At 48.6% G+C, this 18,225-nt stretch overlaps 1 protein-coding gene across 1 annotated transcript in view; it reads left to right on the top strand.

The window, feature by feature from the left end:
- LOC147666670 (complement C3-like) overlaps positions 1-18,225 on the top strand; it is a 285,541-nt gene that overhangs the window by 87,822 nt on the left and 179,494 nt on the right. The gene's annotated exons all lie outside the window — the stretch shown is intronic.

The following is an 18,225-nucleotide window of genomic DNA, read 5'->3' as shown; positions in this document are numbered from 1 at the left end:
GGTGTCACCTTCTAAACTCCAATATTGTTGTCAAGAAGTAACCTATCTAGGTCACTTATTGTCAAAGGAGGGAAGGAGATTGACCCCAGAGAGAATTGCAGCGATTGCGCGAATGGCTGTGCCACAAACCCAAAGAGATGTGCGTGCCTTTCTAGGTATCACGTCGTACTGCAGGCAGTGGATTCCTAATTTTTCATTGCTAGCGAAACCATTGGTGGCTCTTACGTGCAAGGATGTTTCAACTCCTTTACCATGGACGGAAGAATGTCAGAACAGTTTTTCTGAATTACGTGATTCATTGTGTTCGGCTCCTGTGTTAGGTACCCCTGATTACAGCAAACCGTTCACGTTATATGTTCACGAGAGGGAAGGTTGTGCTTTGAGTGTCTTAACGCAACCTTTTGGTGGTAAGCAACGTCCATGTGCATATTTTTCCTCGACCTTAGACCCAGTAGCTAGAGCATTGCCGAGTTGTTTGAGAGCAACTGCGGCAGCTGCGGTCTCCATCCGACAATCAGCAGGATTGGTCATGGATAATATGCTTACGGTGATGGTTCCGCATGCAGTCGATACTCTTTTGAATCGAACGAAAACTCAGCACTTGACAAGTGCGAGGTTGTCTGGGTACGAATTGACGCTCTTGGCAAGCCATATTCAGATAAAACGTTGTAATGTCCTAAATCCGGCAACTTTGTTACCAATTAGTGCAGTGTCAGATGAAGTAGCAGAACATGACTGTTACTTGCGGACAGAAGAGGAAACAAAAGGTCGTGTGGACCTTAAAAACACCCCATTGGAAGACCCGGATGGCACTCTGTATGTGGATGGGTCATGTTTTAAGTTGCCGAATGGCGATGTGACTACTGCTTATGCTGTTGTAACATTGAATACTGTTGTTGAGACTGCAAGATTGAATCAGAATTCTGCCCAAGCTGCAGAGCTGATTGCTCTCACTAGAGCATGTGTATTAGCAAAATGGAAACGTGTGAATGTGTACACCGATAGCCAGTACGCTTTCGGTGTAGCGCATAGTTTTGGACGATTGTGGCGAGAGCGTGGTTTCTTGACGTCGCATGGCACGAAAATACAGCATGGCCAGCTTGTGAACGTTCTTTTGGATGCATTGACTTTGCCTGCACAAGTTGCAATTGTTAAGTGTAGTGCGCATCGTAAAGTGACGGATGATGTTGGTCGTGGTAATGCGTTTGCAGATGAGATTGCTAAGGAGACTGCCCGGAACCTTAGCACTCGAATGTATGTGACGAGTTCGGTTAGGTGGCCTGCAGAATCGAGTATGTGTGAAGATACCATAGAGAGCGTGAAAGCAATTCAGAATGAGGCCACCGACACTGAAAAGACAAAGTGGAAAGAAAGTACGGGAAAGTTGGATGTGAATGGTTGCTGGATTGATTTGTCGGATCGGAAAAGATGGATGTTGCCTGATGCGTATGTGCTGGCCGTTGTGACAATGGCACATGGGTTAGCACATATTAGCGCGAAAGGCATTTGCAAGTTGCTGGCCGATGTATGGAAGAATGATGGCATTACAAGGTGTGCTGAACGTCTGGTGAAGAATTGTATGGTGTGTATAATGTACAATCCTGGCAAAGGAACCCCAACTCCCCCTGGCAGTTTTGCTCCTCCTTCGTATCCCTTTGAGGTGATCCAATTGGACTTCATCCATATGGAGCGATGCAATAACCTGAAATACGTTTTGGTTGTGGTTTGCGCATTCTCCCGATGGATCGAGGCCTATCCCCTCAAAGATAATACTGCTTTGTCTACTGCGAAAATCCTACTGAAGGAATACTTTCCTCGGTATGGAATGCCTAGAGTCGTGTGGTCAGATAATGGAAGTGAGTTTGTTGGAAGTGTGATGAAGAGTGTGAGTAAGGGCCTTGGAATTAATCAAAAATTCCATAGCGCCAATCATCCCCAGTCAGCTGGATTGGTTGAGGGGTACAATGGCACCCTTAAACTAAAACTAGCGAAGATTCAGGCTACGACTGGACTTTCGTGGCCTGATGCTTTGCCTCTAGCACTACTGTCAACTAGGGCGACTGTACACTCCCGAATAGGGCTTAGTCCTTATGAAATAGTGTTCGGCCGTCCTGCGAATGTGTGGGGGGTTCCTAGGCCAGGAATATTCTCTGATCTTGAGTATCCGATGTTGATTGACTACTTACATGACTTGACTGCTAAACTGAGGTTAATTCACCAACAGGTTTACGACGCCTTGCCAACGCAGACGGAGGGTCCAGGCCACCAGCTCCAGCCCGGGGATTGGGTGGTTACTCGTAACTTCTCACGCAAGAACAATCTGGACCCCCGATTCACCGGACCTTACCAGGTACTCCTGGCCACGAGGACTGCCGTTCGTCTTGAGGGGCGGAAAAATTGGGTACATGCTACCCATTGTAAGCGAGTCCCTATTCCCTTGCCGGCAGACCCGTGGGTAAGGAAAGGCATTGCGTCAATAGAAACAGAAACATTGCCGGCGTTTGTACCTTTTAGCGACGCACAGCTTGTTGGAGAACCCTCAGCGCAGCAGAGAGCCACTGTTGAACACTTGTCAGCAAAAGACTCAAGACCAGATCAACCAATTGATCAGCAGGACGCTGTTTCTTCAACGGATCCTTTGTTCGACGAGCAGACACGTCCCGGGAAACATCGATATTCTTTGCGATCTCACACTAAGGACAAATAAAATTTTCTTGCTTTGCTGAAATTGACAACTGCAATATCCTCGTTTCCCATGATCAACTTTGAACATTCGTATCATTGAAATTTTTTTGTACATATATCAAGCTTCTTCCTTGTATCTTTTTCCTTCCACAGCTGAGAGACATTGTGCTTATATATATACATATTGTGTATTGAGGGCCGTAGGGCCGCGCGCGTACTTCCTTCTGGACAGTAGGTCTTGACGCTAGGTTAAAGGCCGTCGGTTCCTAGGAACTCCTGGGAATTGACTATTGCTGCACAGAACGAAGTGCGTCAAGAAACGTTGCGGACGGTCGTAGGGAATGGCATTTTCAAAGCTGAATGATTTGGAAGGAGCTCAGGCATACAGATTCAAGCTGCAGCAACTCAGTCGTACCAAATGTTTCATATTTCAATTGTTTGTGTTGTTTCTGACTGCTTCTGCATTTTTGACGGGTGGGGTGTATTACACTATGTCTTACTTCTTACTTGCTACCCCTACTCCTACTCCTTGCCCTAACCTTACTTCGACTGCTTCTCCTCATTCCTTTCATATGTTACCGGAACACGAGCAGGCTAGACGTGTAGAATTCCGCAACAATTCCTTTATTCAGCTCCTCCATCAGCATCAGTTAGTGGTTAACACTACTAATTGTTGGGTGTGTGGGTTGATGCCACATACTGCGGGTAAGGGAATTCCATATCTGGTGTTACCGTATAGTTCCCAAGGGTCAGCTCGAGCATTTCAAACAATGTTTCGAAGCACACTGGGTTTCCACCCCCTTCAAGAACAACGTTCCCCCAACTCTGGTCCTACCTCGTATCAGAGGCTGCTATCGATGGCAATAGAGGATATGGAAGATGAGATCCATGATCCTTTTCTTATCCCTGAAGAGGAGGTACAAGCCTATAGGGTCCTAAGTAGAGGGGAATATAGTATGTTCACTAGTGAAAAGCAGCTTAAAAGCTCGCCTCCAATATGGGTCGTACCCCACACTGGTAATCTTTGTCTTATGGGTCGTGGTTCGCAAGCCCCACTTGGAGCAAGTGCTTGCACTGAAAGTTACGTTCTGCCAATGTTCTCGTCCCCTGTGTTTCTGGCTGCCAAGGGTACATACTTTATCTGTTATGATCGTGCATACACATGGTTGCCCGCAGACTTCATGGGCTCATGTTTCATTGCAAATCTGTTGCCTCCGACGTTCACTGTAGATGCCGATTATCATAAGACTAGAGTTGTACGAGGCGTAATTAGCGAAGAGGATACTGCCGGTCAAGAGGCAGGAGACTTTTTCAAGGGTTTCCTCCCGTTTTGGGGACCTATGGTTAATAGTAGGAACCTGAGACAGTTGACTCGAGTGGTGGAATCGACAGCTAATATTACTGCCAGTGCCCTTGGTAATATCACCACAGAACTTCAGGCGGAGAGACTTATGACGTTACAAAACCGTATGGTTTTAGATGTCGTCTTAGCGGATCGCGGTGGGGTATGTAAGGTGATCCATTCGAGCTGCTGCATTTTCATTCCAGATAATGCTCCTACTGTCTATCAAGCCATCTCGAAGTTGCATAAGATCTCCGAATCCATACACGTGGATGTAGGGGATTGGACGCTACTTGGATGGTTTTGGGGCCTGATGTCGACTTGGGGTTGGAAGATTCTGATGATCATCGGGGTTGTGGTAGTGTTCCTGTTCACGTGTTGCCTTTGCGTACAGTGTGGTCCTGCCTTATGTGGCCTCTGTGCTACAACGTGTATGAGACAACCATCTGTTACCAAGGGGACTCGATTGGACAGAGCTATGCTACAACAACATCTTGACGGTCTGATGAATATCGAATATGATTCCGATTAGTGCTTGCCTACATGAGGGCAAAAGGAGCGTCTGAGGTTCCGTGACAATTGTAAGTGGTGTTTTCGACTCGCACGGATATGGGCGAGTCTGGTATCTATGAACCGCAAATGACGAGTTTAGTAAGTGTGCGCAGTTTCGCTGTGCTAACTTAAACCGTTCGTTTGTTATGTGGGTTTTTCATCTGTACCCACGGGTTCCATCTTAGATACGGCATCCATTTTGTCTCTTGCCCTCAAGTAGCCAGCGAACGGACGCTGTCCGCTTCGCGACCCTGGGACTCCCAAGATATCTACGGAAGACACGTGTTCTTTGAAAGTGCCTTTATGACAAGGGGGTTGCTGCTGTAAGGCAGATGGCGCCGCTTGAGGCTCATCTTGCCGCACGGGCTTATTGTCTCAGCCGTGCATCTCATTAGGCACATCCCTTTGATGCCTGTATCTCGTGTTTCCCGATACCTCCCCTTTTACACCCTTTCCGATCTCCCCACTGTCTCCGTCTTCCTCTGCACCTGTCTTCGTTCTTATTCGATCTACTTTACTGCTGATTGGAATTTGTTAATGGTGGGAAGATGGGTTTTTACAGTTGGGAACCGCCAAATGTTTCCGCACTTACGTTCCGGACCTTGTGTGTTTCAAAATGACCAAAGCGACCCCTCTGGGAGCTAAATGTGGGAACCGGGTTGTAAACTTTTGTGTTCAATGTTATCCTATGGGTAAAAACTGTATAAAAGGAGCGATCCACAGAACCAATTTGAAGCAGTCTCCCCGAACTACACTCGATGTACTTCCTGTGACTTCTGTGTTCCCTGCAGCAAATAAACCTTGAATCTTTGACGCCGAAGGAAGTGTCCCGTGTCTCTGTGACTTGTACGCCGGAGCAGGTTACCCACGAAGGTTTCAGGTGTTGTGCCCTGGCACCGCTGGGTCCAAAAGAACCCAGTCCTTCAGAGGTCTGCGGTGGAGACGGTGGCACAGGGCCTGGCGCCTGCGAACAATGGCTGACCGAGGAGAGAGCAACACACTGGTGGTACTGGAGTTAGTCATGCCGGGCTCCACTAGCCCGGCGGCGGGGGTTCGTGCGATGCACCCCTTGTCCTTCCCTGCTGATGACACTGACGTTCCAACTGCATTGGTGCACTCAGAGTGAGCGGACCTGCTTGCGACGTCGCCACTGCTCCCATTCCACGGACTTACCCTACCACGGGTCCAGCGGCCATGGGGCTGGACCTGGGACAATGATACACTATGTTTCTTTGCTTGTTGGGGAGAGGGGTTGGGGGGGGTTACGGGTGGGGGGTGTTGAGCGGGGGGTGTTTGCACTGCGGAGGGGGGGGGTTCAGACGGGACACTTGCCCCGATTGGGGGGGCGGGTTGAGTTTGGGGGTTCTTGGGGAGTGAGGGGGGAGGGGCGGGGGGGTTCTCCTTGTCCAGGGGGTTCAGTCGTCGACTGGCGCTCTGCCGCGACCCCTAGCGCAGTGTTTTTCGACGACCCGCGGGCCTACGATCCCGGCCGCGGGGCAAGCTTGGCTTTCCTGACACGACCCCTGCTATGCCACGACACCTTATAGTGCTTACGCTTAATGTGCGGGGTCTCAACAGCCCGAATAAACGCAGGGCAATATTGTCCTACCTCGAGCGCTCCAAGGCGGATATCTGCCTGCTTCAGGAAACACACCTTGTGCGCAGCGACCAGCATAGACTCAAATCCCGCGCGTTCCCATGGCAGTTCTTTTCCTCCTCCCCGAAGAAAACCGCAGGGGTAGCGATCCTGGTAGCTAAATCCTTTGAAGGGAAAGTCCTCCAAAAGGAGGCAGAAGTTAGAGGGCGGCTCCTACTCTACAGCTTCCTGATAGCGGGCCACACTTTACTGGTGGGTTCTGTTTATGGCCCAAACGAGGGTCAGGAAAAGTTCCTGCACACAGCTCTAGAGACCGTTACAGCCACCACGCACACTCATTTGCTACTGGGGGGGGACCTCAACATAGTCTTTCATAACACAGCGGATCGCTCGGGTCAGAGATCCGGTCAGGTAGGGGCGCTCACGGCGGCGGGTCACGCGCATCTGACGGACCTGGGTCTCATCGACCTCTGGCGGCACTCACACCCCCAAACTACCGCCTACACGTACTACTCGGCGGCGCATAAGACCTACGCGAGGCTGGACTATTTTCTGGGCTCCTCGCAGCTGGCGCTACAGGTGGAGGACGTGGAGATACTGCCGGCCTCGCTCTCGGACCATTCCCCGGTGGTCGCGACGCTTCGGGTAGGAGCGATGCCGACTCCACAGCGGCACTGGAGGCTGCGGGACGGTCTCCTGCACTCGGCTGACACCCAAACCCGGCTCTCGACGGCGATTACCCACTTTCTGGAACATAACGCCAATGGTGACACTACCAAAGCGACCCAGTGGGCAGCCCTCAAAGCGGTCCTACGCGGGGAAATCATCTCCGTTGCCACGGCCAACAACAAGGAGAGGGAGCTGAAGCGCGCCGAACTCTCCCAGCGCGTGGCGGAATTGGAACAGATGCACCAACGCACCGGGGCAGCCAGAGCGTGGCGTCAACTATGCGCCGAGCGGAAAATGCTAGCTGCCTTGGACCAAGACGTGGCGGAATACGCCGCGATGCGCCTTAAACACGTCTACTATACCGGCGGCGACCGCTGTGGGAGACTACTGGCGAGTAGGCTTCGGGCGCAAACCCAGAGGCAACAGGTGCGCTCGCTCCGGTTGCCCAGCGGCGACCTGGTCACAGAAAACGCAGCGATCGCGACGGCCTTTGGCAATTTCTATGCGGCGCTCTACGACGCGGATCACTTGGATCCGGACGCCGGCCTGGCCTACGTGCGAGGTGCGGACCTCCCCACCCTCACCCAGGCTCAGGCGGACTTTCTGGAGAGGCCCATAGCCCTGGACGAGGTCATCTCGGCCATTGCCCGCCTTAAGGTCGGGAAATCCCCGGGACCCGACGGCTATACCGCGGCGTTTTACAAGACTTTTTGCCAGCAGCTCGCCCCCCTCTTGTGTGACCTGTTCAACACGTTTGACACGCCTGGCGCCATACACCCGGACTTGCTGGAGGCGTCGATTTCTGTTATTCCCAAGCCCGGTCGTGACCCGGCAGCCTGCGGCTCCTACAGACCCATATCGCTGTTGAACGTAGACCTGAAGCTCTACACTGGCATACTAGCAAGCCGCATCGCCCCATACATGCAACAACTGATAGATCCCGACCAAGCGGGCTTTATCCCCCAGCGGCAGACCAGCGACAACACCAAGCGGGTGCTGCACCTCATTGAAGCCGGATCGCGCACTAAACCCGGCTGCATGCTGCTCACCATTGATGCGGAGAAAGCCTTTGACAGAGTGCACTGGCCATATCTCAACCAGGCCCTCCGTCACTTCGGATTCGGAGAGAAACTCCGCCATCGCATCTTCAACTGCTACCGCCGGCCCAACGCCGCGGTACGGGTGAACGGGCACACCTCCCCGAGATTCGACATCGGCAGAGGCACACGCCAGGGATGCCCGCTGTCGCCGCTCCTATTCGCACTATACATGGAGCCGATGGCCCAGAGGGTGCGACAACATACTCACATCTCAGGCATCAAATTCGGGGCCGACACGCACAAGATCAGCCTGTACGCTGACGACGTCTTGCTGTCCCTCACTGACCCAATGCGATCCCTGCGCGCCCTCTTCGTGGAGCTGCACACCTTCGCCCTGGCCTCGGGCTTCAAGATCAACGAAGCCAAATCTGAAGCTTTGAATGTTTCGCTGAGCCCGGACGTGGTGGCCGAGATTAAATCGGAGTTCCAGATCCAATGGTCGGGCACAACCGTCCCATACCTGGGCGTTCGCCTGGCTCCTACGATCCGTGCCACTGCGCGGACCAATTACGAGGCCCTCACATGCAAGCTCCGGGAGCAGCTCCGGCGCTGGAAGCCGCTCACACTGTCGTGGCTGGGAAGAATTGCAGCAGTCAAAATGACACTGCTGCCGCAGATTTTGTACCTGTTCCAGACGCTCCCCCTGGACCCCCCGACGGGTTGGCTCCAGCAAACACAATCGGAACTGTCACGGTTCATCTGGAACGGCCGGCGACCCAGGTTCAAGCACACCCTCGCCACTCTACCCCCCGCGAACGGAGGAGTCGGGGTGCCAGATCTCACACTGTATTTCCAGGCGGCCCAGTTGCGCACCTTTGTGGAATGGTTCCAGCTGGAGTCCGGTAAGCACTGGCTCTTCCTCGACCAGGCAGTGGCCGGCCGTACCCTCCAGGGTGTGCCCTTCCTCCCGTGCCGACACCGCCCTCACAACCTGTATGCGTCTGCCATCACCAGCACAGCCCTGCGGGTGTGGGATAGAGTGGCCGTAGCCAAGGGGCTGACCACCTTCCCCTCACCCATGACTCCTATCTTTGAGAACCCCGATTTCACCCCGGGCTTGGCCGCCGGCGCGTTCACGACGTGGCGGACGACACCCTGCCGTGCGGCGGGACACATGTTCGATCTCAAGGGCGTACTGTCGTTCCAGCAGGTCAAGACGGATTACGGCGTGGCCGAATCAGAACGTATGCAATACCTGCAGGTGCGCCACTGGGTGCTCCATCCCTCAGTCCGGCCCGGAGCCCAACGGCACCTCACGCCTTATGAGCGATGGCTGCTGACACGCACCTCCGACAAGAAGCTGATATCGGATCTCTATCAGCAGCTGCTGCTCACGCAGGCACACACATACAATGCGGGCCAGGTCCGGTGGGAGAGGGACTTGGGGAGGCAGCTCACTAGGAAGGACTGGGAGGGGATATACCACAGAGCTAGACACTCGGCGCACCACACTGGCCTTACCGAGACCTTGACGAAGGTGGCAACATACTGGTACCACACCCCTGAGAGACTACACCAATGGGATGCCCGAATCAGTGACAGATGCTGGAGGGGATGTGGGGAACTAGGGACACTGGAACATCTGCTTTGGAGCTGTAAGGCGCTGCGCCCCTACTGGGACCCTATCCTGGATCTTATAGATGCACATCTAGACACACAGCTGCCGCGCTTCCCTGCGTACATTCTACTAGGCCTCCCAAACGCACTCATGTATCCGCTGAAATCCTGGCGCGGGCGCCTGATCGCGCTTGCGCTTGGGGCTGCAGTCCAGAATATTGTGGCGCACTGGAGGGCGACCCAGGCTCCGCAGCAGCTGGGGTGGCTTCACCGTCTGTGGGCAATCCTGGGAATGGAGAAACTGTCGCTGGCGGCAGCGGGGAGGGGGGCGGACTTTGCGGAACTTTGGCAGCCATTCCTCGCCTTGCTTACTGGAGAGTTCCGGGAGGTGAGCTGTCCACGCTACCTACGACTGCTCCGCTTGGCGGATACGCCCCTCCCGGTCCCCAAACCACATGTTTGCAAACGCACAGGCCCCGCGCACGTGGCATCCACTGACTGTTGAGAGGGGTCCACAACCTATAGATAGAGCCCGGAAATGGACAAGGAGAAGGGTGGGACGGGGGGGGGTGGGTGATGGGGTTGTTTACTGTTCTTTGATTATCGTTTTCTTAAAATGCACTAGCACTGATCAGCTTGCACCGTTGTAGCACCTCTTAAGACGCGGCCGGCCCTTTTGGGTTGTAGGCGGCTTGCTGTGTTAACAGGATGACTTATCCGCTGGCCCTAGGCGGGGCGTCCGAGGGGCCACTGATTTCGGCCTCCCTAAACTGGTCACGGCCTTTGCAGAAATGGATGAGGTGCATTTTTTGTCTATGCTCAATAAAATATTTAATACATAAATTATAACCAAAACAAGAAAGGAAAAGAAAAGAAAATCATTGAAGACTTTTTAATACACTAGAAGGAGAGAATGTGGGTGAAAGCAAGAAAATATTATAAGAATACTGTCATCAAGTGTATAGACTTACCTAAAAGATTTGAAAAATAAATATAAAATAGATTGTATCGAACATAGATGCATGCTACAAAGTAGCCCAAGATGTAGGTATGTTGAAGGCAAAGCGGTAGACACCACTGCGCGCGTTTCGGCTCTTGAGTCTTCTTCAGGTGACCGTCTATTGTGAAACGTAATTGCTGAGATAACAACAGAAACTTCTTCTTAAATTTGTATTACCCTCGTCCCTTTTGGGATCACATTGTGACAAGATATCTTACAGGATTACATTTCTTCATTTTTGAGAAATCAACTTCGCCTCACTACAGTTGCAACTATAATCCTCTACATCGTTTGCATCAATCAGTTTTTTGAAAGATTTCAAGAAGCTTACTCTACCGAGAAAGGAAAAGAAAAGAAAATCATTGAAGACTTTTTAATAAACTAGAAGGAGAGAATGTGGGTGAAAGCAAGAAAATATTATAAGAATACTGTCATCAAGTGTATAGACTTACCTAAAAGATTGGAAAAATAAATATAAAATAGATTGTATCGAACATAGATGCATGCTACAAAGTAGCCCAAGATGTAGGTATGTTGAAGGCAAAGAGGTAGACACCACTACGCGCGTTTCAGCTCTTGAGCCTTCTTCAGGTGACCGTCTATTGTGAAACGTAATTGCTGAGATATCAACAGAAACTTCTTCTTAAATTTGTATTACCCTCGTCCCTTTTGGGATCACATTGTGACAAGATATCTTACAGGATTACATTTCTTCATTTTTGAGAAATCAACTTCGCCTCACTACGGTTACAACTATAATCCTCTACATCGTTTGCATCAATCAGTTTTTTGAAAGATTTCAAGAAGCTTACTCTACCGATCGACTCATTATATCTACGCCACATTCATATTTGGGTCATTTACTCTATGAAGTTTTGTGAGTATATCCTAAACAATAGACGGTCACCTAAAGAAGGCTCAAGAGCCGAAACGCGCGTAGTGGTGTCTACCGCTTTGCCTTCAACATTCTATACAGTTTCATGTCTATTGATTATGTACCTTTTCTAATGTAATTTTAACTAAATGTTATATAACAAAAAAATAATCACAAGAAAAGAAAATAAAACAGAAGAAAAAAGAAAAGTTTATATAAAAAAAGAAAATATATGAATGCATCTTAACAGAAATAATATATATATATATCATATTTAAATAAAAACATATCTGAAATATTCAATGCTTTTTGGTTTTGCATACAGTCGGACTTCATATATTATTTATATCTTGTTTATATTATTTATTGTTTCCACTTCAGATAACCATAAAACAACGTGCTTCATTTTGTTACTTGGCTATAGACATAGAAGTTTCACATCCACCTTTACTATATCGATCTTAGCTTGCTGTGATTACATGAGGTCTGTTATAGCTTTAAGAATTTTTCCAAATTGTTCAGCTTGACCCTATAGCGCCACTTCCACCTTACAAAGGAAGATTCCTTCCCCTCCATGACAGGGCTGTGGAGGCTCTGCCCCGGATCTGGCGAAAAGTAAATTTTCTCATCTCGGTTTTACAGTTGTGACTCAAACAGTTACCTTGTGATTGCAACCTTCTAGGCATATATGTGAGTCTCCGCCAAAGAGATGAGATGCCAGCTACCAGCCCACCTTGTCTGGGTTAAACCTTACAGCATGGCACGCTGTTTTAATGGGAGACGCGCACTCTCTAATTGGTTTGCTTAAACAGTCACCTCACAAACTTCTGTTCATTTCAGTGTGGCTTCGACATCTCACCATACCATGAGCTCCTCAGGGGCCAACTACATGAACAACCAGCATCTATTAGTGATGTCTACAGGAAGCACTCAGCCGTATCTTACACGTCACCAGCTGTAGCAAATAACACAGTTAAAACCTTTCAATCCTCCTACATTCTCCAAAGGCCCCCCAGCAGTGTCGCTGACTGGTTCTCTTCTACTGCAGCAGGCAGTTGAGCTCTCAGAGCCAGATCATGTTGTTACTGCTGTCCATTGGTTTGGCGTTTTTCTCCTGATCTCCATGAGGACTTGTGGCATTCAGACTAAGTAGACTGTACAATTATTTCAGCACCCTTCACGATGACTTACAGTGTATCTGCCACTGGTCTAAGCCTCTGGGTCCCCTGTATGTTTGTGGGGTAGCAACTGCTGGATAGGTCCCCTCCAAGGATTAGACACTCCTCCAGGTGTCACATGCAGAGCTTAATATGGAAAATGAGTGTCAGAGCCCAAAGCACCGCTCAGAAGCCTGGGACAGGCACTATTAAATGGCAGCGCGCCAAAAGCTCCATGGTCCTAAATCAACCTCAGACCTCTTTAATTCACTACCAGACACTGACTGCCCTTTTATCTCACTCTTGCAGTTCCCAGCCTTCTCCCTTTATAGTCGGTTTTCCATCTTACTTTTTCTCCTTTTTTCACATTTGTGGGTTTTCTCTTTCTTGCACTCTGGAAAAGTCTGATGAGGAGAAATAAGTGCTTGTTCCCCAAAAAGTGTGACGTTGCCCCCACTGGCAACCTTCGGCTGAAATTAAGCAATCGTCACGCACCTTCTCTCCATGTGGCCATTCTCTGCTAATTAGCTATCCCCAGCCTAAGGACCTCCTTCATCCTATATGGGCCACAGAATTTGGATAAACCTTCACCGACTCCACCCGGTTTGACTTATACCCAATCATCAACACTAATCAAACTCGGACCTTTGTAAGAGGTTTTAAGATTTTTGATGGCCTTAGCATCACACTGATGCATCCACAATGGAGATAATTTGGTACCTGGTTTCCTGCCTCTCATAAGTTAAAAGGGTGTCTTTCCAATACCCGAATTCACTATGGTACGGTATGCCCACAACATGTCCTTGATCGCTTTCTGCATGGCAATTCCAGCTCTAACAGCTAGTTCCATAGTTCCTTTGACTAATCGGTTGAGTCTTTCAACTTGACTGTTGCTCTGTGGGTTATAAAGTGCGGTATGTATATGTTTGATGCCCAAACCATTTAAAAAACTTTGCATCTCCGTGGAGGTCAACTGTGTACCATTATCCATGATTAGGGTTGAAGATATGCCTTCCCTTCTAAATATTTCCCCCATCACAAAAATGGTTGATCTGGTGTTGATAGACCTCATGAAAACAACCTCTGGCCATCACGATCTGACATCTACTAAAACTGCTGCATACCTTTCATGCTCCGGACGTGTGACAAATGGGCCAATGAAATCCTTGCACAGTTTTTCCCGCTCGCGCTCAGCCTCATTTACATGCTGATTGTGTTCAGTCACCCCCAAACCAACTCTAAGCCTTTTTTCTCAGTTCATGCATGCTTCACATCTCTCCACCAACGCCTTGGCTTGGACATCTATTCCAGGCCACCAAAACTGATCCTTAAGTCTCTTAATGGTAAGAGTTTGGCCCAAGCGTCCTTCATGAGCTAACCTCATTCGTTTTGCTCTCACAGCTGTAAGCGGCACAAATCTTTTGTTACGCATGATTAGACCATTCTTCACTAGGGTTAGTTCTTTCAATACCTTGCAAAAAGGTCTAACTGCCTGCAGTAATGTGCTTTCTTTTCTCTATTCACCTTTGAGTAGTTCTGTCACCTCCCTAAGGACCTCATCAGATTCCATTGCTACCTTCCACTCACTCATGGAGATACACCTGTGTAGACTCTAAATCGCATGCTCCATGTAACCTATTACTGCTTCTGTTTCAAAAGTGCACTCAGCAGTCGACTTATCAGGCAAACAAGACAAACAGTCTGCTACACTATTCTTCCAACCTGGTAGGTATTCAATTGTGCAGTCGTACTCCTGTAACTTCGCAGACAGCCTAGCTAAACGGCCTGACCCCCTGGTAGATCCCTTGGGTCCCAATACTCGTAATAGTAGTTTATGGTCAGTTCGCAGAACAACTTTCCCGCCCCACAAAAACACCCGGAAATGGTTTGTAGCCCATGCTGCTGCTAGCACTTCGAGCTCTATGACTGAGTAGTTTTTTTCCGACTCAGTCAACAAGCGCCCGATGAAAGCCACAGTTTTCTCAGAACGCCTGTGCACCTGGGACTAAACAGCTCCTATACCATTCGCACTGGCATCAACAGTTAGAAAAGTTTGTAAACCACATTGAAAAGGAAATTAGTGTTTACAATGTCCCTTTGAGTTGCTCAAACGCCATCTGTTGGATCCTTCCCCACTCAAACTTCTTTCCTTTTTCAAGTATGTCCCTCAATGGAATGGATTTTCAGTAAAGTCCCTCACAAACTTGGAGTAATACTCGAGGAGACCCATGAATGATCTTAACATGTCTTTGTCACTAGGCAATAGAGCATTAACAATTGCGCTGATTAAATTCAACTTAGGATTTATACAATCCCCAGTAATCAAATGGCCTAGATACTCTGCCTCCCTGACTAGAAACTTGCATTTGTCCTTGTGTAGGGTCATGCCTGCATCCGCAAGACGGCTTGGTACTTGCTGCAAAGACCTGTTGCGCTCAGAGACATCTTTGCCAAAAATGAGTATGTCATCTTGAAAGAAGACTACGTTGGTGATATCAGCCAATACGTGTGTCATGAGCCTCTAAAACACACTAGCAGCCGGTGATAGTCCAAAAGTTAATCTATTGAACTGAAATACACCTTCAGTGCTAATGAGGGCTGTCAAGTTATTTGAGTCATGATGCAATTCATCTAATGGTAGGCATTTCTAAGGTCTATTTTGGAGAAAAAAACTTGCAATCCGTTACCATAGAAAACAGTTTGTTGATATTTAGCAGTGAAAAGCAGTCCATCACTACCTCTTTGTTTAGGCTGCGCAAGTCCACACAGAACCTAAGAGAAGAATCCACCTTCTTGGTGATCAAGACCAGCGAAATCCATTGGGATGCTACTATCGGTTCGATGATTTTGTCTTTAAGCATTTGATTGATAATGGACTTGACTTCAGCGCGAGCAGCTAGTGGAACTTTCCTTAGATAGTGCCTCATGGGAAGGGAATCCTCCTTCAAAACTATCTTATGTTGGTAGTCTTTGATATTGCCGATATGATCTTCAAACAAACTTTCAAACCCCTTAAGTAACTCTTCCAGCTCTTCTTCTTCAACTACCATCACTTGTCCCCTGGCTTTGGGATTCACGACAAGATCACACTGGTGGGACTACCCTAATATTGGACGACCAGATACTGCCACATAAACTCTACCCTTCGTCCTGTGACTTCTGAACACTATCTCTGCAGTGAAGTAACCCATGACGCCAATATCATCTCTCTGATATCCTTTCAGGACTACATTTGATATTTCTAGTTTTTCTTTCAACCACAAGTCATCAAACATGTGTTTGGGAACAAGGGTTTATAAGGAGATTGAATCTACCATCAACTCGGACAATTTGTCATTAATCTTAAATTCAGCCTTAGGTCGTACTTTCATGTTCTCCTTTTGGTTCTCATCATCATCCACCATCAACAGCCTGTGTTCTATCTCATCACTCACTTCCTTCAGAAAAGCAACTATTTTGTTCGAGGCATTGCAGACTCATGAGAAATTATCTTTTCTCCCACATTTATGATAGTCTCTTCCAATGACAAAGCAGTTCTTGGAATCCGCCAAGTGCAAGAAACTGCCACACCTAAGACAGTATCGGGTGGATTGACTTTTCTGTGAGTTCAGAGTGGGCCAAAATTTCTCCATAGTACATTTCCCTGTGGATTTGGATGCACTCAAATTTTCTAAATAGAGTTTTTTTTACAGTATTAACCAGTTCATCTTCATCATCTAACCTAGCTAACGGACCTTCGGATTTAAAATCTGTTTTTTGCATTTATTTCATGCATCCCTCCGACTCCTCCACAGTCTTGGCTATTTTTATATCATCTTGCAGGGTTGGGTAACACATGTCCCACAACCTCTCCTGTATCTTCTTGCTACTACATCGAACGATACGTTGGTCCCTGATCATTTCTTCAGTCATGGGACCAAACTTACTGCTAGGTGCCAGTACAAGCAACCGAACTACAAACTCATCAATAGTTTCTCCAGGTTTCTGCGGTTGTGTATACAATTTGTGATGTCTCATTACAATATTGACAGTTTTTGCAAAGCGTGTTTGTAACGTCGATTTGGCTTCCTTAAAAATATCCTCTATAATGTCACCATTTATCTCATGTTCTTCAGGCAAGTATTTGAAAATGTGTGGACATTCAGTGCCCAAACACTGTGCCCATCAAAGTTGCTTTCTTCCACACAGGTGAGAAGTTGGTACCTCCCAGTGCCAAAAATATAGTTGTCAAAAATTTCAGACCAACCTTCCCATTCGATGGGTGGTTCTCCTTGTTGCGACAGAAATGATGGTGGAACAGTGATCGACTAACTTATATTCATGTTGTTTAAAGCTTTTACTGCCTTAAGAGACTACATGGTGGTGAGATACCATAACAATGCGGACAACAAAGTAGGAGATTAGTATGCTGTACTCCAGGTAAATTGAACAAATAAGGGGTGTACGTAGTTCGCTGTGCCTCTGATCAGATAAGGACTGACATAGCCACAAATGAGCTCACGCTGTCTCTGGCACTCGTGAATGAACCCAGGTGAATGGAGGTACAAATGTTCCCAATGCTGCCGCCCTGATAAAGTGAGTAACTCAAGGAAACCGTAGCTGAGAACTCACCAAGGCAGGGCAAGCGTCTGGAACGCTTCAGGAAAGAATGATAAAAATCAATAAATAATCCAAACCTCCTCTCTGCTGCAGCACTTGCTCAGGAATATTGAAGACTTTACCACACAGTGGCAGTAGAGCCAGGGACGTTGTGAAGTCTGCACCACTACAACGGAAGCCAAGGGGGAGCAAGTGTGGTAGACGACTATTCCCTTCACTAAAAAAATGTACCGCTCCACAGGACACTGCTCACCAGGAACCGCTCTGTCGGACACAGGAACCAGGGACTGGTATCACGCTTCAACAGGAAGCAGCACACAAAGGTACCGAAAACTCCACACGCAGATACACTTACAGAAACTCCCCGGACAAGGTTAAGAAGGCCTCAGCAGAACCTTTGCATGTAGCAGCTACTCTCAACAGATGATGTTGGTTGCTATGCCATCACTTAAACCCAGTGCCCAACCGCAGAAATCCAGTTTGTCGCCAAATATTGTAATGATAAGGAAGACACTCTGTTCGAAGGTAGGTATGTACTTCCAAGTTTATTAGCATAACAACCTGCCCATTCAGTCAGGCACCAACCGCCTTAACATCCGACATGGAATCCTATGATGTCATCGCTCCAGACAGCGTGACATCAACAGAGTACCATGCGGATGGCAAGACCTAGATAAAACAGTTACTCTCTGAGCCAGCATTACCATCTGCACCTGACAGCTCCTCAACGTCCTACCTCCCTCAGCTCACGAGGCCATCATCCCATGATGCCTCACTACCACCATCTGCATCGCCACCTCTTGTGGTCTCCAACAGGCAGCAGCTCTGCTCACCAAGCCCTGCTACAACACCACTCAGCGCAGTCCTACCGGTGAGAGTGAGGCCCCTGCACAGCGCCTTGGCATCTCTTCACTCACCGTCCAGTCCCTTAGAACACCTGGAGGACCCCACCAATTTCTCCACGAAGCCTCGCTCTGCTGTGGCAACCTCTCGCCGCTATCTTGGATTGCAAATCCGCCTCTCCTTCCGCGTTGTATCGTCCAGTCATAAGCCCATGGGGGCTGCTTGGGCAGCACACAAAGTGTCTGATCAC

Source organism: Lissotriton vulgaris, unplaced genomic scaffold, assembly GCF_964263255.1.
Source record: "Lissotriton vulgaris unplaced genomic scaffold, aLisVul1.2 SCAFFOLD_822, whole genome shotgun sequence".
In the NCBI taxonomy this organism is placed as follows: domain Eukaryota; kingdom Metazoa; phylum Chordata; class Amphibia; order Caudata; family Salamandridae; genus Lissotriton; species Lissotriton vulgaris.
Note: the sequence above shows the minus strand (reverse complement) of the source record. Positions and strands in the feature narration are given on the sequence as shown.